General features: G+C 38.4%; 1 protein-coding gene across 10 annotated transcripts in view; it reads right to left on the bottom strand.

Annotated features, from left to right (window-relative positions):
• The window catches only part of EYA4 (EYA transcriptional coactivator and phosphatase 4), a 365,682-nt gene that overhangs the window by 287,823 nt on the left and 53,335 nt on the right, over nt 1-24,524 (bottom strand). The window lies entirely within an intron of this gene.

The raw sequence follows: 24,524 nt of genomic DNA, 5'->3' as shown, positions 1-24,524 counted from the left end.
TAATAAGCTAATGTCCTTGACATAATAAAGAGCTCTTACAGTCTAAACAGAAAAGCATATGCACTCCTACAGAAAAATGGTCAATCACCACAAAACAATGCTCAAGCTCACTAATCTATGAAATGCACTTTAAATTAGTAATGATACATTTCCAGCCCTTCATATTCTAATTCTAAAATAAAATTAAAAGAATATGAGTTTATAAAAAGATCTCTATAAAAAAGTGTTCATTATAAGCATAAACACAGATATAAATTATTAAGCTTACATTTCAAGGAATATTTAGAGACATCAAAAGTTTTCAAAGATATCATTTAAGTGGAAAATAAATATTCCAGTCTGCAGAAGCAATATGTTCCCAACTCACTTTATAGAACATTCAACATATTGGAGGGGTTTTACTTGGTTTTAAGTATTCCCTACTACAACTAGAAAGACATGGTTTTAGTTTCTTTTCTTTTCTGCCCTGCAGTACAGTCTTTAATAAACCAGTTACTTTATTAGAACATAAGACGTTTTAAAATGTACATTGTTTTACATATACACGAACACAGAGACACAAATCAAAGATTCTTTTCTAAAATTTTCTCTAATTTTAATTTTTAAATTTTTAAAAGTCTTAAAATGGGAATGGCAACTTATATGTATGTATTGTGACAGTCTCAGTAAGAAACTGATTACAATTACTCCAAAACCAGAAAGGTGTCATTTTTAAAGAAAAGCACTATTTTAAAGGGCATTTAAGGTGGGGATGAGGAAGGGTAGATATTAACACATTGAAAGGTGTTACAGTATACATCTGAATTTAGGAAGATAGATAGCCAGGGAGTTCTAGATTTAAAGATGTCATTCTTTGTGTTGGAGGTGGCCCTGAGAAATGGTGATGGGAAAGAGCCCAGCTCTTTCCTTTTCACCTAGCACCTTCGTCTTTCTTCTCCCACTCTCCCCCATCTCCTTACAGACCCTCGCATCACATCTGGTTCTCCCTTCCTGTCCTGCTTCTTGCTGATCTCTGGTTTGCTCTTCCCATCCAAGCGGACCTCCTGATCCTTGGCCCGACCACTCTGGCCCACCCTTGCCTTGGATAAGGTGCGCAACTTAGGAAATGTGGCCACTAGTCCAACTGATGCTAAACTGCTAAAATTCTACATCTGCCAGCATCATGAGCCTTCCTCTCTCCTGCAGGAAGAAACTGTAAGGGATTATTTTCTTTACAGTCATTTTCTCCCTACTACCTGGATAATGCAGGTCAGGAAGCAACAGTTAAAACTGGACATGGAACAACAGACTAGTTCCAAATAGGAAAAGGAGTTTGTCAAGGCTGTATATTGTCACCCTGTTTATTTAACTTATATGCAGAGTACATCATGAGAAACGCTGGACTGGAAGAAACACAAACTGGAATCAAGATTGCCGGGGGAAATATCAATAACCTCAGATATGTAGACGACACCACCCTTATGGCAGAAAGTGAAGAGGAACTCAAAAGCCTCTTGATGAAAGTGAAAGTGGAGAGTGAAAAAGTTGGCTTAAAGCTCAACATTCAGAAAATCAAGATCATGGCATCTGGTCCCACCACTTCATGGGAAATAGATGGGGAAACAGTAGAAACAGTGTCAGACTTTATTTTTCTGGGCTCCAAAATCACTACAGATGGTGACTGCAGCCATGAAATTAAAAGACGCTTATTCCTTGGAAGGAAAGTTATGACCAACCTAGATAGCATATTCAAAAGCAGAGACATAACTTTGCCAACAAAGGTTCATCTAGTCAAGGCTATGGTTTTTCCTGTGGTCATGTATGGATGTGAGAGTTGGACTGTGAAGAAGGCTGAGTGCCGAAGAATTGATGCTTTTGAACTGTGGTGTTGGAGAAGACTCTTGAGAGTCCCTTGGACCGCAAGGAGATCCAACCGGTCCATTCTGAAGATCAGCCCTGGGATTTCTTTGGAAGGAATGATGCTAAAGCTGAAACTCCAGTACTTTGGCCACCTCATGCGAAGAGCTGACTCATTGGAAAAGACTCTGATGCTGGGAGGGATTGGGGGCAGGAGGAGAAGGGGATGAAGAGGATGAGATGGCTGGATGGCATCGCTGACTCCATGGACGTGAGTCTCAGTGAACTCCGGGAGTTGGTGATGGACAGGGAGGCCTGGCGTGCTGCGATTCATGGGGTCGCAAAGAGTCGGACACGACTGAGCGACTGATCTGATCTGATCTGATCCGACCTGGATAACAAATTAGCCAAGTACTGTCTTAAAGGGGGAATCTAATGTTCCTTTTCATCTAATAGATGGGTAAGATGAATGGCAAAAATACTGTACCAGAGTATCAAGGGAAGAAACATTAAATTCAGCTATGTAAAAACAAAACCAAAACTTTTTATTTCTGAATAGAGAAAAATAGCCCGCAAAATAAAAAGATACAACAGATTATAAAAATATCTTCAATAAATACTATAAAGATGACTTTAAAAGCAAAAATATTGCTAAGACAAAGTTTACTGCTACTGCTAAGTCACGTCAATCGTGTCCAACTCTGTGCGACCCCATAGACGGCAGCCCAACAGGCTCCTCTGTCCCTGGGATTCTCCAGGCAAGAATACTGGAGTGGGTTGCCATTTCCTTCTCCAGTGCATGAAAGTGAAAAGTCAAAGTGAAGTCGCTCAGTCGTGTCAGATTCTTCGCGACCCCATGGACTGTAGCCTACCAGACTCCTCCATCCATGGGATTCTCCAGGCAAGAGTACTGGAGTGGGGTGCCATTGCCTTCTCCGAGGCAAAGTTTAAGGAACTATTAAATGACTAAGCAAAGATATGAAAAATCACTATTTAAAATGTAAGTAATAAACAAATATTTGAAAAAGTATTCACTTTCACAGTTGCCAAAATATGCAAACTTAAGCAACACGTATACAGTTTGGATTCCTATACATATCTTCAATAACTAATCATTTTAAATATTATTAATACCCAGTGTCAGAAAGGATACTATGAAAATGCTGTCCTCATTCAACTGCCACTGAAATGCCAAGTTTTCTAATATTTTTAGAAAGCAGTCTGTCACTGCATTTTAAAATATGTTTAAACTTTTTTACCCAATGTATCAACTTTCCTAGGGAGTAAACCATTTCCTTCCAAAAGTGACAAGGTATTCACTACAGTGGCATTCACAGTAATAAAAATTAGATGTAGCTTCATCTTTGCAGAGCATTGATTAAACAAATTATGGTCAAAAAATTTAATATAAATGCAAAGCTCAGAAGTACAATTATAAAAATGACATGAAAAGCAAAAAGTACTGATTACATAGTAAGTAAAAAAAAATCGGAACACAAAATTTTAGCTATGCTAATACTAATGTAAATTTAGCATGTATTTGGGTATTGGTTAAAAAGAAACATAAAAAATATACATAATTTGATAAAGAATTATGTCTTTGGCTTCACATACTTTGATTATTGTTGATTCTATTGCCTCTTTGCAATAAATTATATTTTATTTTTTTCCACCATAATACAGGAAGACAGAGTAAGTAAAACCAAATGATGCTAAAATGATTTCACAAGATCAGTTAAAAGCACAGTAAACAATGAAAGGGAATTTTCCAAGTAGTAGATTCTATCTTCAAGTGAACTCTGTGTCTTTCTCTGGGAAATAAATTTCAAAACCAGAGTAATTTCTTTAAGGCAAGTATTCTTTATCCTATTTATCAGTGTCATCTATAGCACCTATCTTAGTGTCTGGTGAACATTACGTGGTTAACAAATATTAACTGAATGGATGACAAAATTAATGGTGGATGAAATCATACATAATGTATTTGACAATGCAAACAAAAAGTGTAAACAGCCATATAACTTAATTTTGAAAATTCTGTCTCAAATATGTGGCTATGTTAAGCAAAATGCTATGCTTTTCAGGTAGAATATTGTAACTTTTCAAAAAATTTAATATTGAGAATAGTCCATTTTAAATACCATTAGGCAAATAGGTATTTTCCTATTTGCCTCACACAGTACCTGGTGGACTAATCTCAATATTAAATTTTCAGCTTCCCTGGTGGCTCAGATGGTAAAGAATCTGCCATCAATGCAGGAGACCTGGGTTTGATCCCTGTGTTCGGAAGATCCCCTGAAGGAAATGGCAATCTACTCCAGTGTTCTCGCCTGGAAAATTCCATGGAGAGAGGAGGAGCCTGGCAGGCTACAGTTCATAGGGTCGCAAAGAGTCAGCCACAACTGAGCAACTGAGCACACATATGCAACAATAAAATACTTATAATAATATGACTATTATAATCAAATGTAGCCTATTATTTATTTATAACATAGTATGTCATTTTAGTTTCCTAAAGTTGCTGTTATAAAGTACTAAGATTAGGTGGCTTAAACAACAGAAATCTATTCTCTCATAGGTCTGACAGTACAAAGTCCTAAATTAACACACTGGAAGATTCATGCCCTCTCTGGAGGCTCTAGAAAGGAATCATTCTTTGTCTGTTCCTAATTTCTGGTGTTTACCAGCAATCCTTAGCATCCCCTGGCTAGTAGATGCATCTTAGTGTGGCCATCACATAATATTCTCCCTGCCTCTCTCTCCAAAGAACTTCCTCTGTCCAAATATCCCTATTCTTACAAGTACACCAGCTATTGGACTAGAACCCACTCTAATCTGGTCAAATCTCATTTTAACTCGATTACATCTGCAAAGACCCTATTTCCAAGTAAGGTAGCATTCACAAGTAAGGTGGTTATAACTTAAACCTATCTTTTGAGAAAAACAACTCAACCCAAAACACATGATCACGCTAAAATAATATTAAGATGTGATCGAGGTTTAAATATAGAAGATTGAAGGCAGGAGGAGAAGGGGATGACAGAGGATAATATGGTTAGATGGCATCACAGACTCGATGGACATGAGTTTGAGCAAGCTCCGGGAATTGGTGATGGACAGGGAAGCCTGGCGTTCTGCAGTTCATGGGGTCTCAAAGAGTCGAACACAACTGAGCGATTTAACTGAACTGAAGGTTTAAACGTAGTATTTCCAGAAAAGATACACAAGAATTAAATTAAGAATATCAATCACTAGGAAAGAACTGATAATATTCTAGAAGGACTACCATCTCTGGGCACTCACTGGTGCTAACTCAAGTGAAATTAAACATTAAGACAGCCAGAAAACTGTTGAAGCATAAGAGAATAAAGCAAAGACTAGCCTTTTTCTGTTAACCATTGCTTCAGAATCTACTTAATGTTCCAGTTGGGGAGTTATTTGCATCAATGTTCCATGTTACAACATAATACTTTGCTTTATATTTCCTTAAAATTGAGATTGTTACTTAGTTTAACTGTTTTACGGTAACATGAATTTATTTCTTTGCCAAACACTCTAAAGTACTAAAATATTACGAGCCCAGTGATTTTATATTACTGGACCAAGTAAAACTACCTGGGCTAATTGCAGACACAGTATTATTTTACATCATAATTTAGCAATGGTTGTTATGCTAAGTCCTTTAACATTTAATATTCACAAATACATGAGAAAAAGACAAGACCATTCTTCAAATCAAATAAGAGAAGTATTACCTCATAATAAAGATATAAAATTAAGGAATAACAGTAACCTCATGCTGTTTTATGAGGCAATAATTTAGTTCCAAGCTCTATTTCAAGGCCATTCTCCCCGAAATGGTAAATTTCGAACAGGAATCACAGCGACCTCACTCATTCTGTGTTAGATTATTTCTTCTAAAGTTAGGTTTTCAACATACAGAAAATTGATCATATCCTTTTCTTGAACTCTGCCCTAGACATAAGGTGGAAACTCCTGTCCTATGGAAAATCAGAATTTAAAAAATCAGCAAATTTTCTAATTTAAACATATGATGAGATTATATATCAAATGTTAAAAACATTTCTCAGAAACGGCATGAGATATTTAGACTTAGAAATGGCACAGAAAGGACACTGTGCTTTCAAGAAAGAGAAGATGCTGAAAGAAGTAGGAAGAGCTTGTGGAGTCTGTGTGATGTAACCCTAATCCTCTGTCTTTCTAAGCAAACCATCAATACTAGACTAACAAGGCATGCTTTCCCTTGGTTGTGTGTGTGTGTGTGTGTGTGTGTGTGTGTGCGTGCTCAGTCATGTCCGACTCTTTGATACCCCATGGACTGTAGCCCACCATGCTCCTCTGTTCATGGAATTCTTCAGGCAGGAATACTGGAGTGGGTTGCCATTTATTCCTCCAGGGGATCTTCCTGACCCAGGGATCAAACCTGAGTCTCATCAATCACCTTCATTGCAGGCAGATTCTTTACCACTCGCACCACCGGGGAAGCCCTTACTCTGGCTAAAGGCAAATGTGAAGGGTGAAGGGGTGCTCCCTGTTTCAGAGCTGGCATGGAACTAAGACAGAAGCTGCAGGGGGTGGGTGGGGGGTGGCTATTCTGCTGGACTATATACACAGATGGCAAGGCCTCCCACTGATCATTAAAGCTTAACACCTGTCATCGACTCCTTGTCACTCCTCTCCACATTCAATAAAGGACCTAGCAATACCTCAAGGAGTTCACTCGAATCCCTCCATGTTTCACTCCTCACAGATACTATAGTAGTTCAAGCCATCACCTTCCCTACATTGAAGCAGCAGCCTCCTAAGGGCCCTCCATCCTGCTCCCTGGACCTCATTTTTCACGGCATAGTCAGAGTGATAGCTTTAAAATAAAGATCGGATTATGTTCTCTTCAACCCAGAGCTTTGCCCCTTTCCTTGGGATAAACCATTCTTTCATTGGTGCTACTGCAGCTCTGGCAATACATCAGTCTGCCAAAATGACCCACGACAGGTGACCAGAAGTCATATGCTTTTGTTCCCTGGGGCCATGGACCAAAGTAGAAGTTTAGGGAGAGCTCCATCTTCCTTCTCCCTGAGTTCCAGGCCTTATTCCACAGTCCTTGCCATCCCTTCACCCTATCACTACCATCACACTGCTCTGCGGGCAAAGGTTGGGAATTCCACCAGGAGTCTCCTGTGAGGGTGCATGCACAGTAGAGGCTATGTTTGCGTCTTGCTGCAGTGCAAAGAAAAAAGGAAGAAGGAAAGAGACTACATTCCTCCACCCATCTTCCAAATGCCGAGTATGCATGCCTATCTGCTAAATTGCTCAGTGGTGTCCAACTGTTTTTGTGACCTTATCGACTATAGCCCACCAGGCTCCTCTGTCCATGGGATTCTCCAAGAATACTGAAGTGGGTTGCCATGCCCTTCTCTAGGGGATCTTACCCACCCAGGAATTGAACCCACTTCTCTTGCATTAGCAAGCAGGTTCTTTACCCCTAGTTACACATGGGAAGCCCAAATATTTAGTACATTCTTAGGGTAAGATATCAAGATTGCACCCCACCCAAACTCTTGTTCTAGCTCCTGTGAAGATTCTGCAGTGGAGATGGAAGTGTGTGGATAGTTCTGTCCATAACCTCTGACACAGCCCCTATTCTACTGTAGGTGGGGGCTTCAGAGGATTTATTATACATGAAAAGTCTTCTAGACCAAGGCAAGGTGTCTGGCATTCCATTATATTCTATCATTTAGAACAGCTAATCTATTGTTTGACTTGCAGATTATCAAATTGTAAATGAATTTTCAAAAACATTTGTGTATAAAATTAAGGTTTGCTTGCATGTGAAGTGAAGTCGCTCAGTCAGTCCGACTCTTTGCAACCCCATAGACTGCAGCCTACCAGGTTCCTCTGTCCATGGGATTTTCTAGGCAATAGTACTGGAGTGGGTTGCCATTTCCTGCTCCAGGGGATCTTCCCAACCCAGGGCTCGAACCTGGGTCTCCCACATTGTAGACAGACGCTTTACCGTCTGAGCCACCAGGGAAGTCCCATGAGGGTACTTATATACCTATTGTTGTTGTTTAGTCTCTAAGTGGTGTCCAGTGCTTTTGCAACCCCATGGATTGTTGCCTGTCAGGTTTCTCTGTTCATGGGATTTCCCAGGCAAGAATACTGGAGTGGGTTGCCATTTCCTTCTCCAGGGGATCTTCCAGGGATTGAACCCACAAGTCCTGCATTGCAGGCAGATTCTTTACTGCTGAGCCACCAGGGAAGCCCATATACATCTATGAATATCACACTGACCAGTATTCATCTTATAGCACATTAAGTCCCCCAGGACTTTTCCAGTGACATCAAATTACTTCAGTCTAATGACTCGTCACTATCCCTTCCAATGGCTTAGGATGTAGGCCCGAGAAAGTACCAGGCTACTCCTCCATCAGTAGCAAAATCTCTAGCATATAAAACTTGGGATGCTATTTTTTACTATTGCCATGAGTAAAAAGCTGATCTGCTAGGGAGAGACAGAAATGAGCTGACCCAGAAAGAGAAGCAAAAACAGGAGATGGCAAGAAAGTCCTGGCAGAATTCAAGTCCCTGGATCCTGTTACTCATGAAGCCTCACTGACTCTCTGCTCTTCCTGCTGCATCGTTGCTCAGTGCTTCGTTGGATTCCATGAGCAATCCTCATAATCTCCAACTAAATTCTCTCCTTTACTAAGAGACTGCCTCACATAAAACTGCAATTGTATAAGAGGTCTAACAAGTTTTATTCCCACTGCATTCTTGAGTTATTACAGCTGGAATCAACTGTCAAGAATGACACTGCCTTTAGATCCTCCGCACCAAGTTCCCCTCATCGCCCTCCAAATTTCGTTAATGGGTCTCTGAAGCTGGGTCAGGCATTGGCTCGTTCCAGCTGCTCAGGAAGCATGCCAGAGAGGGAAGCCAACAGCGCAAAGAACACCTAGCTCCAACTCTATGGCCAACTGTTCAGAAAGGTAAGATGGGCATTCTGTGCCCATGCACATGACTCTTGTCCCTGCTTGTACAAAAGGAAAACAGAAAAGGTGTCCAATAAACAGATCGAGGTGAACAGTAATGTCTGGCTTCAATCTCCTTAAATGAAGTCAAGCTAAAAAGTAGATGCTGAGCTATTTTTGAACTGTTTACAAGACAGGGCATGGATTTTGCAAAATGGTCCATTTAACACAAAATGTTTAAAAATAATGAGGTTAATTTCTCATGCTAAAAAATGATAACAAGCCGAATTTCATGATAATTATGGTTTCCCAGCTGGCACTAGTGGTAAAGAACTCGACTGCCAATGCAGGAGACGCAAGAGACACGGGTTAAATCCCTGGGTCAGGAAGATACCCTGGAGGAGGGCATACTAACCCACTTCAATATTCTTGGCTGGAGAATCCCGTGGACAGAGGAGGCTAGCAGGCTACAGTTCTTAGGGATACACAGAGTCAGACACGACTGAAGCGACTGAGCACGCACACATGCGTTTGGGTCCTTAGTGATATACAGATTCATTTGATAGTAGCCATCTTCCTGGAATTATAAATTACCATCACTTGATTTTTGACAGTAAGGGCCAGCCAAGGTTATGTTTTGTTTGTGTTTGCTAATTGTTGATGGTTGGCTAGTCAACTTAGAAAACACGCATATAATTGAAACCAGCTAGTCTCACAGAAACATCTCGAAGAATTTTGAGCTTGGCAACTTTTATTACACCTACATATTCTGTAACCTACTTTCTTTTTCATGCATCCCTTGTTGTTCTTCCCATACTACGAATTCCCTGACTGCAGAGCTTTCTGCATTTATTGTAATAGTTCACTGAACTATGAAGCCTGACAGAAAAGAACTATTTGAGCCTTTCTGAATAAACTATCTGCTCTTCTCTCCTCTTGAGACCCCAGAAGTCTAAAAAATGTCTTTCTGGAGGAAACAGAAATGCAGTGACTCCCAGTAAAGACTTAGGGGCTTCCCCGGTGGCTCAGTGGGTAAACAATCCACTTGCAAAGCAGGAGAGGCAGGTTTGATCCCTGGGTTGGAAGTTCCCCTGGAGGAGAGCATGGCAACTCACTCCAGTATTCTTGCCTGGAGAATCCCATGGACAAAGGACCCTGTACAGTTCATGACATTGTAAAATACTAAACAACAACATCAACAAAGTAAAGACTTTAGGAATAAAACAAGTCTATATGTGAGTCCTTGCTTTCCTACTGGATAACTATGGCCTTGGGATAGTTCATAAATACCTTTGAATATCATCCTCTTCATCCATCATATATGAACACTAATAATACCTATATTTTGTTAGGATTAAATAAAATCATGTATTTCAAAAATGTAAGCCATTTACTAATGACAGACTGGAAGAAAATTTCTGTTTTATTCATTCTTCATATAATTAATTAAAATATTTTAAGTTTTTTCTATATAGTAGAATTATACTTATGTGATTTCTATGAAAATAATTTTTAACTCTGTCCAACTAAGAATGTTATACTAATCAGTTATTTTCAGGAACTGCATTAACTATCTATATATAGGCAGTTAGTAGCCCTTGTCACCAATCTTGAACCAATTTTCTGAACTCACACTAGTTTGTAAAAATGAACAGTTTTTGATATTTTGATCAGGTGAGATTCAGATCAGATTAGATCAGATCAGTCGCTCAGTCATGTCCGACTCTTTATGACCCCATGAATCGCAGCACACCAGGCCTCCCTGTCCATCACCAACTCCCGGAGTTCACTCAGACTCATGTCCATCGAGTCAGTGATGCCATCCAGCCATCTCATCCTCTGTCATCCCCTTCTCCTCCTGCCCCCAATCCCTCCCAGCATCAGAGTCTTTTCCAATGAGTCAACTCTTCGCATGAGGTGGCCAAAGTACTAGAGTTTCAGCTTTAGCATCATTCCTTCCAAAGAAATCCCAGGGCTGATCTCCTTCAGAATGGACTGGTTGGATCTCCTTGCAGTCCAAGGGACTCTCAAGAGTCTTCTCCAACACCACAGTACCTTTTACCTATTTTGAGTTTGCCATTATACAAAGCAAAGAAGTTGTGATTGGTTTCTTTAGCACTCAGAGACTGAGTTTACAGTAACAGAATTATAGATGAGTACATAAAAGAGAACACATTTTCAGAAAAGAGCATGAGCAAGGAATTGGCATTCAGTGTTAACAGAATGCTGAGAAGTTCTGAATTGGCAAAAACAGGAGTAAAGTGCTAAATACTAGTGAATACATACACTTTGTTATTACTGCTTTGATACCTTTGAAACACAAAAAATGAATGGTAAATATGATATAACTGCAACAATACATCTACCTCCAACTTATGAAAAATAGGGACCAGTGACTGGAGTTAAGGGGCAGGCAACTAACTTGAAGGCCGTTGTGATAATCTGAATAAGAAATCAGGAGAACCTGGACTGATAATGGCGACTGAAAGAAGCCTAGAGAAAAGATGGATATGTGGGATTACATGAAAGACAAATCTTTATCAGGCAAATGCAACTGATATGTAACCAGTAAGACAAACATAATTATCAGGTGTCACACCTGGATTCTAGAGAAACTGGTGATATGAAAAAGTTGAGCAGAAAATTTTTTCTGCTCTGTTTGCATATAACTGTTTTGCTGACCTTATGTTCATTTATAAAGATGGGCAGAAAACAACAGCAAGAGGCAACACAGGAAGGAAGAAGTCTGAGAAGTTCGTCTCTTTTACCGAAGAGAAGCTAGGACAACTCATCCTGTCATCTAACTCAATGAGGAAGTCTGTCAGGTGAAAGAGCTTTGGGGAAGAGAGTAAGAGAAAATCATTGAGATAAATCAAACCTCAGCCTCACACAAATGTAACTCTAAATTGTTACTGCATCACTAGCATGGAAACCTCAAGCCAAAATATTAAAATCAGGATTGAGCCAGAGATTTGAACTCCCTAGACTCCAGGGAAGCAAATGAAAAACTGGCCCACAGGGCATAAAGGATTCTGAAATAAAAATTCATCAAAAGTGATAAGCTACACCAGGAAACAAAACACCACAGAGACTACAGATGCAACAACAGGAGATTTGGAACCCCCAAATTTGAGATTAATGATAATCGGAAAGATCTCATACATATAATAAGTGTGCTTAAAATAATTAAAGAAGAAATAGAAACAAAATTGAAGGACCCACGAATCGCAAAAAGTAAATACACAAATTTGGAAAAGAACCTTAAAAGTGTTTTTAAAAATATATCCATTGAAATTTCAAACAAGAAATGAATGAAATAAACAGCTGATTAGATTCAGCTAAGGAAACAATTTGTAAAGTAGAAGATAAAACTCGGGAAGTACCCCACCCCCATAAAAGAAAGAAATAAAAACAAAAACAATAGCAGCAACACAAACCTATCTTTTCCTCTAAAGTTTTCTGTCTTACCAATTTCAAAGAAATAAAGGTGTGACACCTGAAAATCATGGTTTTTATTTTGCGAGTAGGGGATCCAATATATAACAAAGTAAATATGAGAGATATAAAATATAGCAGTAAATTTGACTTCCCTAAATACAAGTTTCATGCCTGAACTGTGTCTATAGAGAATAACAGTTAAGAATTTAATTAAATGTAATGCTCTTTACCTTCCTAAAATTTGGGACACCTAAAGTGAATTTTATTTACCCAGATTTTTTAATTGAGGCATCCAAGAAAGGTTTTTTCCCAAGAAAGTTTGAATACCTTCTTTTCTCCCAAATTTCCCTATAGCATCAGAGTATAAAAGCATCCACTGACTTTGTAACTGCATTAACAATAGAATCACATTTACAAAATCTGCCATTTAGCATCTAGTAATCCAAATAATTTCCTAAAGGTCAAAGTTGAAAGAATTCAGAAAATAATCTCAAATAAATCTTATGTTCAGTTCAATTCCATGCTTTGCTTCCCTAAAGTATGACTTTAAAGGCAAACTTAGAGAGACAGAGACTATGAATGAAATTCACAGCATCTTACTTCTTTGTCTTGGGATCATAAGGGGTATAGAAGTAAGTGGGGTTTATTAAAAGACTGATCATATGAGTTTGTAGACATAATCCTTGAAGCTTCTGAGATTCAGCGAATAGAACCATCTACTTCTCCTCTTTCTTTCTTTCAATTCTTCCTTACCTATTAGTCTTAAAAATCTACTTTTCAGAACTTCCACTCTGGTCTGCTCACAGAGCAGAAATTGAATCCTGCTTTTTTATGTGTGGCAGATACATAGATATCAGATATTAAGAAATATCTTAATATTCTTAAGATACTAGAATAAGTATCTCATACACTAGATATTAAAAAGTGCAATCATTTATGTCACCCCTAAATATTTTTTCCTCAAGTTAAGTACCCCTAGTTAATATGACCACATCTTTAAATAAGAAAGTCCTTGTTTCCCAATAGGAATTAAGAGGGAATTCAGTCAGCCACAAAAGCATATCTGCCTATGAAATGCATTAAATGGAAGGTGGATATGAAATAGGTCAGTGTACATCATTATTTTCAAACCATTCAATTAAAAGTTGACACTAAATTAATATCAATCAGTCTGGTGTGTGTGTGCTCAGTCGCTCAATTGTGTACAACTCTTTATGACCTCATGGACTGTAGACTACCAGGCGTCTCTGTCCATGGAATTTTCCAGGCAAGAATACTGGAGCAGTTGCCACTTCCTCCTCCAGAGATCTTCCCGACCCAGGGATCAAACCCATGTCTCTTACATTTCCTGCACTGGCAGGCAGATTCTTTACCACTAGTGCTACCTGGGAAGCCCCCAGGTCATCATGAATGTATATCAAATATCACATTCATACCCAGACCAAAAAAAAAAAGAAGGAAAAGAAATTCAATTAGATGAAATGGAAATTAGTAACAGTAAATTTTCAAAGCTATAAGAATGCTCCATTGAGAAAGACCCGAGGGGTTTTGTTTGTTTGCTGGTTCATTTAACACTGAATTATTTCTTTAGAAAAATTAAAAAAGAAAAAAAAAAAAAAGACTAATCTTTAAACTGCAGCAAAGTTTCCTTTGCCTAGGTCTTGGCCATGCCTGGGTCTGTTCAATTCCCAGGGCTCCAAGGGATCTTGGGCCTCAGCACTACCTGGTAAAGAACATGGGAAGAGCTGATGAGCCATAAAGCTGGAGCCAAGTCTGAGTCCTAAGTCTCAGGACTGCAAGAAAAGGGCAAGAAAACAAACCAACCAAAAATGTGTTCAGCAAACACTCTGGAGAAGAGGTAGAGGGTAGATGGCAACCCTATATTCCTTGGATTCTCTGTTACAGCGTGCTGTGCTGCGGGAAGATGCAATACTCTGCTGAAGTGAAGCTACTTGTGGTGTTAGCTGTTCCATCAAGAAGTGAGGTCTGACTCAGAAATACTATTTGCTTTTTAAATATGACTCTTAAAGAATGGAGAAAAAAAAAAAACGAAGCAGGTGAAGCAAGTTTGGGAAAACACTGGTTAAACTAGTTAAGAAAAAGATCACAATGAAAAAGAATTTAAAATATAAGACTTGAAACTCAGGAAGATGAGAGAGGATCAGAATAACCGGCCCCCTCTTGATTAAAGTAAATATAAAGATACTGTTGTTAGAGATGTGGACGTTGGTCCTTTCTGTACTTTTGAGGGGTGCTGTGGTTTCTCCTGGTTGTTACTCTGTTCCACATCTACCTGGGGCTTCAGCCAAGTTCTTGTTCAAACACTCAAACTCTATTAGTTCCTGAAGAAGCTAATCGAGTTGCTCTGCAGTGTCTACGCTTCAGGCACTTACAGAATCTGCTGTGGCCTGAATAAAGACAATCCAACTTAGTTTTTAATGTCTTAATCTTTTCTTTTTGTTTTTTCATGTTCATGAAAAAGAAAAATACAATGAGTTTTTTTAAGAAACTATCTATGATACATAAATTCAAATTATTTATAGTCCCTACATTAAGACTATATCTTGCAAAACAGTTTCCTGTATAATGTATGAATGAATGAACAAATAAGTAAATAATGAAACACTCCTAAGGCACATGTTAAGAAATAAATAAGTTTAATTTCATGAAGTTTCAGACTGAATCAGGCAAACAGAATCATAGATTTCCATGTCTGCCATGACTCAGTGGATAGCTTTGGGAAAACCTTGTAATTTCTCCATACTTCAGTTTCTCACCCTATAAAAGGAGTATATGGCTTGAAATTTAATTCCCTCACAGCAGTGTGAGTTTTGATTCAACATTTATAAAAGACTTTTTAACTTCCCTGATTAATAGGCAAAATACTGTGGTAGCTGTATAATCCACTTTCCAAAATGTATAAAGGTAACTGGTGACATCTGATGTAAAATAATACTTGAGTGGAGAAATAAATATCAGTCATATTTATAACTTTGCCCTTCCATTTTCTAAGTAATAAAAATTACTTCTAACAGAAAAAGTATCAAATTAATATTCAAGCCAGTTGAAGTGTTATCATCACAGGCTTACCTACATTTGGGAGAAGGGGAGTTGTTTTGTTTTTCCAGACTGTCCCGCGTGTTTATATGGTAAAGTCAGGAATGTTGGGCATGGTTTTGAAGGCCTCTAGCGTATTCGTTGGTTTCTGGCATTCTAATGCACTCTACTCTTATAACCATAAAAGTACTCTTGAGTGCTTCTGGAAATATATAACAAATCCTTAATCAATTTAAGAGTGTTTTAACTGCATACATGAAATTTCTTGGGAGGAAAATGTTAGCTATTCTACACACATATAGTACTTAAGTTAGCAAGAGAGTTCTTTCTCAAAGGCACAGAGCAGTTTCCCCATAGTAATATAATTTTCAGTTTTATGTGCCTAAGTCCTATTGAATCCCTTAAAATAACAGGAAATTCTGCAGGAAAAAAAAACTCACAAAAATTGATAGCAATATTTATCCAACACTGGGAGGAATCAGTTAGCTATTATTCTGAGTTGGATTACTCTCTTAAGGTACTAGATACCATTAAAGGTTAGCCAGACTCTTAATAAACCAGAAATTATAAGACTGAATATTCTGGAGATAGAACTTTCTACATATAAGACTTTCACAGGAAAAGCAACTGACTAACAAACTTCACTTTAAACTTCACATGTCATAATAATTTAGCTAGGACTTGAATAGCAATTTTCTGAATTTTGATGCTTTCACTTTAATTTTCATATTAGATTGTGACATTTCACAGATTTACAAATCAAAACATCAATAAGATACAGTTGATAGTCTGACATATGGTAATATTTAATAACACATTCAATATGGAGTGATCTCATTTATCATAATACAATGTCTAAGCCTTTCATCTACATATTCAAATGCTCTAGTAATATATGTAAGGTGCTTACAACTGTGCCTGGCACATAGTTGGCTCTTAACAGAATAAAAATATACCATGCCTCATAAGTTCTCAACAATAACAGAGCTTCTCTTAACAATTCTTATAAATATTTTATGGTGCTAAGTAAAAGCATGTCATGAATGTTATACACACTGAGTTTTTTTCCTACCAAGTGGTTTAAGAACTATGAATACATATATTAATAATCACTCATGTAAGGAGTGGAGAAGGAAATGGCAACCCATACCGGTATTCCTGTCTGGAGAATCCCATGGACAAAGGAGCCTGGCAGGCTACAGTCTACGGGGTCAAAGAGTGGACACAACTGAGCGACTAAGCATGCGTGTGCATGTAAGGAGTAGTGACCACCCTTAAGCGAGATACTAACTACATATAACATAGATTTGTTACATATGTGGTTAACAGAATATTTGCTCTTTTCAGTGAATTCTTCCATTTAGTGTGTGAGTCTCAAGGAATTTACTGCTATAAGCCATCTTATTAACCAAAGCACAAATACAACATTCAACTTGGCATATAATATTGCCTTTGGTTTTATGAGAAAGATGTCCTCCCAAGGATACATGGTGTTATGACCCTCTTTGTATTTTGGCACCGTTTATGCAAAATGCACATGCTCTTTCATCTATTAATCCTACATCTAAAGTTTTATCTATGGAAATTTGGGGCTGATACACAAAACGATACATAAGCTCCATGACTGCAACACTTTATAATAGTAAAAACCTTCAAGCAACCTAAAAATATATCAAGAAGAGATCAATTAAAGTATAAAACATATTCATACATTAAACAGAAGTACCCCAAACCACATGCACCAATTTCAAAAACTATTAAAATACAGCAAATCAAAAGCAAGTTTTAAGACAACCAATTATCTATTTTGGCTTAAAAATGTAAAATAAAAATAAATTACAACCCCATATACTTCTTACATTTACACGTGTATAGAAAGAAATGTCTGAAAGGAAGTACACCAATGTACAACCATTTGTCCTCATTTGTGGGATGTGGAAGAGATACATAAAGTGAGGGAAACCCAATTTTTGTGTTAAATATATCTGTTATTTTCCTAGGCTATTGAAGTACAGTTGATTTGCAATACTGTGTTAGTTTCAGGTGCCGAGCAAAGTGATTTGGAGATATATAAATTTATGCATATATAGATATACTTTTCAGATGTTTTTCTTTCATAGTTTATTATAAGATATTAATATAGTTCCCTGTGCTACACTGTAAATCCTTTTTGTTCATCTAGCTTATATAAATATATCTGTATTTTAAAACTTTTTAGTAAAGTATAACATACACACAGTAAAATATGCAAATCAAAAGTAGACAACCGATTAAGTATTTATTACCTCAACACCCACACCTCACCATCAATGAGATCAAGATAAAGGGCTTTATCAGCATTTCAGAAGTCTCTCTCCTTGCCTATTCCAGTCAGACCCCTCACAGGACCTCCTATTGTATCTGTTTTAATATTAATATGTTACAAAACACACGATAACTTTTATTTTTTTTAAAAATTGATTGATTAAAAAATCTTGCTTCAGCAGGGTTAACAGCCCTTTTTTGAATATTAAATATACACAACAATTTATTCAGAGAAATTAATTCAATATATATGTGTGTGTTAGATGCATATATATGTATGTATATATATATACAAGCATTTTCAGAGTCTTTCTGGTATAAACTCAGTTATTCCTTACAACATTCCATGAGGCAAGTGCTATTATTACTCCCTGTTGACATACGCTACAACTATGGCTAAAGCAGAACAGTAAATAACTTCTCCACGGGTACACTGCTGAAAAAACGGCAGGAAGGCCCGGAAGGATACATACAAAGGCAGTCTGATTCCAGAATTTGCAACTCCTTGTTGAACTCAAACAAAGAAAGGAAAAGGCAGCAAGTTGTAGAGTTGGGAGCACTAGGGTTTCTCCAGCACAGGATTCTCTTTTTAGCTTCCTTTTGAATAAATCACTTAACATTTCTAATTCAGGATTCATCTGCAAAATGGAGAGTTAGGCTAAATTCCTCTCCTGATCCGATTCTCTGATAAAGTATGTGACCTACAAAAATACCAAGCAAATAGGCTTCATCACAGTGTAGCACAATCACATACTCCGTTCAGAAATGACTCATACGAGGAAATAAAACCACAATTTCTGAAACTATTGGAAACAATCATTTTAATTTAATGTTATTTTTGGACCCAGAAGGCTTTTTTTCTTCCCCTAAATAAGCAAGCTGGTGGTTTTGAAGGGTCTTGCTCATCTTTTTGTGGAAAATGCCTGAAAACAAACCACTAGAAACTAAACAGAAATTTTTCTTCCTAAATTATGACTGAAAACAGACTGAATTTCTCTCACCAAATGGCCACATATACTTTTAACAGATACCTCTAGGATTTTTGGTCCCCATATTTTGAAACATTGACATAAACACAAAACGTACTTCTTCTCGGATAAAATCCATAATTCTGAGGGCTAAAAACTCTTCAAAATAACATGAAATGCATCTCCACAGAAATCAACCCAGGAGGCCAAAGTTTGTTTCTAAAGAAAACTGGAAGTAAGAAAACTATAAACCTCCACTAGAATCTGCCGTTTTAATTTCAGTTTGTTCAAAATATCAGTTCATGTGGCCATATCTTTTCCTCTGCTAGGAAGCCCTGGATATCAGTAACACTTTGGTACAAATAAAGCTTTATATAAGTTAGAATAAAGTATAACCAATGAACTAGCTTCCATGATCACATACAAAAAAGAATTCGCTTCCAAACTATGAACAGGATCCATTCTTTGTAGTCTGTTTGGCTTTGGATGTACATCCTTTGAAGACACGTAGCAACAGGGTAACTAGTGATTTTCCATCAATACCCCAGGCACTGGGGCTACAGAACGAGAAAGATAAAGTTTGCCCCTGGGTGCATTCAGAATCTCTCTAAAGATAGACTCATGTAAAAGTAGTCCCAGCACAGTGTGCTCTTATACTAACAACCCACATAAGGTGCTACGGTATTACAGAGAGAAAAGAATTCATTCTGCCTGAGCTTTGGGAAGGCTTCCCAGAGGAGGTGCCATTTGAGCTAAGCCTTGAAAGATGAGTAGATTTTTTTTGTCCAGGTAGGCAGCAAAACATAAGAGGCAAGTAGGTTAAGGGAGCTGGGGCAGTGGAGGACAATGGTGGCCAGGATATACCTGAGAGAGAAAAGGAAATGCCTAATTGTATTTTATGCCATAGAGCATTCATAAAATAGGTAAGTCTCACATTTGTATCCACTGTACAAAGAAATCAACCTCAGAAAGCAAATATGTGACTTGAATTCTCTAAGGGGTTCCCTGATTTATGAACCCAAAGAGTGTCCATTTGGAAAAACAGAACTTCTGGTTTACTGGCTATTCTCCAATGACTCAAGGGCTACCAGGCTTCCTGTTCAATGTCAAGAATAAAGTGCCTGGATGGACTTGATGTGTGCTATGCCTTCTTTGGACTTCCTGTCAATGCGTGGAGCAGAACTCTCCTCTGCTGTCTGAGAACTTATGATTTAAGCCCTTGGTTTACAACTCCCACCTAACTCTCCTGGAAGGGCCCCCATCTGTCATTGGGTTGACCAGCACCCACTTCATCTCTCTGCTAACAAGTAGCTGTGAGGAGTCCTTCTCTTTCCAGAAAACAGAAATACATTTTGATCACATACAGTATGTTATATTTGCAGCCACGTTTCCTTTTTAAAAGTACATTTCTAAAATTAAAGCATAAATCAAAGCAGAGGTAATAAAGAAAGACAGACAGACAGAGAGACAAAGGGAGTTTGTTTTCAAGTACCTCTGCCCTGTCTGCTTGAGCATCAATTAGTAAATGATGTGAAATCCCTAGGTCTGTCTGACCGCTTCCAGGTAACATGATTACCTGCCTAATACAATTAAAGTAAAACCACTAGATAATACATACACGTGGAATTTCAAGTATCTTGCAATTACTAGTGAGATTTAAATTTTCTCTCCTGTTTAGACCTCACATAAACATTAGTTTAATCATATATTTATAGTATTAATTGTTTCATACTCCAAAATAATTTTTACATGCAACACAAAACTTATGCAAGCAAAGTTATCCTCCTTCACTTCATGTTAATACATATATGTTCCCAGTTTGTTCTTCTCAGTAATTTTTGAAGAGCCTTTCATAGACACCTGAACTAGGCAAGTGTCAGATGGAATACTCTGACTATAGTCACATTTACTTGTAGTCAACTGCATATCAATGCAGAGACAAAATGTGCATGCCAAGATTAAACCTATAGAATTAGAACATAAAGTCTGGATTGGGTAAATCAGCAAAGGAGTTTTTACGTGCAATATGCTCATTTTTACTTTCTGCAGACTGTACCAATATTATTAAACTCAAGACCCTGAAACTGTGATACAAATTGAAAGCTAAGGCGTATTTCGTTTGAAACTTTCTCATTACAAATGAACAAATGACTTAACTGATAAAGTATTTTAATCTTAGGCAGTTGTGATTACAGATAACACTTTACTTTTTCTGACACTACAAACTAAAAATAAAAGTTTATTATTACTGAATATTTATCTATGGGAAAAGATAAGCAATTGTCATTATCAAAAATGATTCAAAAGTATCTACTAATGATTGACAGCAAAAGTAATATTTTAAAAATAGTCATATAGGTAATTCAAATAAATATCTACTTCTGACATAATTTACTAAGTATTCTGGTCCTCCAACTCATACATAGTTTTCAGAGAAGAAAAATATGCTGACAATAGCCAATCTGTGTAAAAGGCATGCATGCTCTGGTGTGTCCGACTCTTTGCAACCCCATGGACTGTAGCCCATCAGGCTCCTCTGTCCATGGAACTTTCCAGGCAATACTGGAGTGGGTTGCTATTCCATACTGCAGGGGATCTTCCCAACCCAGGATGGAACCCAAGTCTCTTAGTGTCTCCTGCATTGGCAGGGGGATTCTTTACCACTGCACCACCTGGAAATTTCCCATTTATATAAAGCCATCCGTAAATCCTCTCTATGTAAGGCTTATCTATCAACACAGGCCAATAAGAATTGATTGATTTTGTGTTTAAACTTAGGAGGAATGTATGAAGATTCTCCATACTTAACTAAAAATAGTAACAGTCCTCTTATGCAGATGCCTGGAAATTTTTTGACTTTAACAAGTGATCTTAAAACCGACTTTGACTATGATTTCTCAGCTGAGGGCAATTTCGCTTCTGGAGGACATGTGACAAAAATCTGGAGTCACTGTTAATAATCAGGGAAGGCTGCGACTGGCATCTCGTGGGTAGAGACCAAGGATGTCACACAACAGCCTACACTGTGCGCCCTAAAATGCACACACAAGTCAGTCACACACACACCTCCAACAATGAATTATCCAATTCAAAATGTCAATAATCAGACTTTGAGAAACACTGGTCTAAATACACTGAGAGATTCAGACACAACATCAATAGTAACATCATATTTTTAAACAGGTGTGCCTGGCAGCAATTCCAGGTGAGCAGTTAAAACAAATAGAACCCTGACAATTAACGTTTAATCTTCCCTCCTCCTTCAGCCTCTCTTCACCATATAATCATTACATCTGAATCCAAGGACCAAATGATTAAGTCGAAAAATGGAGATGCTAATAACTTCTCTGGTGGCTCAGATGGTAAAGAATCTGCCTGCATGCAGGAAACCTGGGTTCAATCCCTGGACTGGGAGGCTCCCCCGGAAAAGGAAATGGCAATCCACTTCAGTATTCTTGCCTGGAGAATTCCATGGATAAAGGAGCCTGACAGGTCACAGTCCATGGAATCACAGAGTCGAAATGACTGAGTGACTAACATTTTCACACTTTCACTTTCAATGACCTCCTGCTGACTGCAAAGACAGAGTCATAGCAAGCTGTGGTGTTATCCTTTAAAAAAGTTTACACTGAGTTCTTCAAGTGTGTGCATCCATGCTCAGTCATGTCTGACTCTGCAACTCCATGAACTGTAGCCCACCAGGCTCCTCTGTTCATGGACTTCTCCAGGCAAGAATACTGGAGTGGGTTGCCATTTCCTTCTCCAAGGGATCTTCCCCACCCAGGGATCAAACCGGCAACTCTTGTGTCTCCTGCATTGGCAGGCGGATTCTGTACCACTGCATCACCTGGGAAAATTATACAAATTCTTATAATTGGTGCCTTCAGGCTGGAAAAAAAAAGCAACTGGTGAAATAAATATTGGCTGATTTCTTTGGAAGGAATGATGCTAAAGCTGAAACTCCAGTACTTTGGCCACCTCATACGAAGAGTTGACTCATTGGAAAAGACTCTGATACTGGGAGGGATAAGAGAAGGGGACGACAGAGGATGAGATGGCTGGATGGCATCACTGACACGATGGATGTGAGTCTGAGTGAACTCCGGGAGTTGGTGATGGACAGGGAGGCCTGGCGTGCTGTGATTCATGGGGTCGCAAAGAGTCGAACTCGACTGAGCGACTGAACTGAACTGATAAACAAAAAGATCAGTATAGAATGTTCTTAAAATGGCTTAGAGTAGCTGAGAAACCACAAAGATGAAAGTCTTTAAAAATTTAAATATATATGTATACATATAGCTGATTCACTTTGCTGTACAATAGAAACTAACACAACATTATAAAGCAACTAGACTCCAATAAAAATTATTTTTAAGTAAATAAATAAAATCTAGATGACTATACGGGAAAGTATTTGTTAAAAGAAACACCATGCAATGTTAATGGCCAAAACTGAGTTTTCTAATGTCTTCTCTTGTAACTCCAGCCTCAGATTTGCCAAGTAGGGACTCAATTTTTAATCCCCAGTCTATGACCCCAAAAATGACTTTCAGCTCTAAATATCTCTGGAATATTTAGCATACTTCAATGGAGGGAAGACAACCACATTCATAATAGCTAGTATTCATATCATCAGCTCAGTTCAGTTCAGTGGCTCAGTCATGTCCAACTCTTTGCAACCCTATGGACTGCAGCACGCCAGGCCTCCCTGTCCATCACCAACTCCTGGAGTTTCTTCAAACTCATGTCCATTGAGTCGGTGATGCCATCCAACCATCTCATCCTCTGTCATCCCCTTCTCCTCCTGCCTTCAGTCTTTCCCAACATCAGTCATACACTATTCTAAATTCTTCACAGATATTTATTTGTTGAATTTTCACATGATCTCCAAGAAGTACATTCCACTACACATGAGAAAACTGAAGCAAAATCTGTTTTAAGTAACATGCTCATCATTACAGTCATTAGTGTCAAAGCTGGGTTTCAAACCCAAGGAGCCCAGGTCCATATTCTTTGTACTTAACCACTATGCCAGAACAGTAGGTTCCTCAGATGTCAAGTGCTAAGAAACACTCACATCTCCAGAGATTTTCAGGACCCTCCTTTTATCCACTAGATCACTGACTTACCAATGGTCATGTGTGATATAAATACATCTCTACATCATACATACAAGCTGGGCCTGAATTTAGAGATGCAATTCTACTAGATCAATACCCCGTGTTCCTGAGGTCATGGCTAAGGCTGTCCTGCCTTGTAATGCTAACTGTCCCCCATGCTACCACCACTGCCTTCACCCCCATTTCTTTTAACTCATTGATTCAATAGGAATTTAGTGTCCCCTGCTGCAGCTGCTGCTAAGTCACTTCAGTCGTGTCTGACTCTTTGTGACCCCATAGACGGCAGCCCACCAGCCTCCCCCATCCGTGGGATTCTCCAGGCAACAACACGGGAGTGGGTTGCCATTTCCTTCTCCAATGCATGAAAGTGAAAAGTGAAAGTGAAGTCGCTCAGTTGTGTCCAACTCTTAGCGACCCCATGGACTGCAGCCTACCAGGCTCCTCCGTCCATGGGATTTTCCAGGCAAGAGTACTGGAGTGGGGTGCCAGTACTAGAAATATAGAATGGCAAATACCAGTAAGAGCATCAGCAAATTCTCAGTCAAGAGCAGAATTTAAACTCATGCAACCTATTACATTTCAATGTGGCAATTGCTATGCTAAAAGGTGGAAACTAGGCTCTTTGGGAATAAGGAGACTAGAAATATCCAGATCAGTCTTTGGTGGTCAGAGGGGGTAACATTTTGCATCTTGAGTCTTGCAAAAGGAGTAGAAAAGAAAGTTTCAGGGGGAAAGGAAAGATGTCTTCCAGATAGAAAGAATCACATGCACAAAGAAATGCAGCAGAAATGACCAGAGTGTATTTGAAG

Source organism: Bos taurus, chromosome 9 (genome assembly GCF_002263795.3).
Source record: "Bos taurus isolate L1 Dominette 01449 registration number 42190680 breed Hereford chromosome 9, ARS-UCD2.0, whole genome shotgun sequence".
NCBI lineage: Eukaryota > Metazoa > Chordata > Mammalia > Artiodactyla > Bovidae > Bos > Bos taurus.
This window is presented reverse-complemented; position numbering and strand designations above follow the sequence as displayed.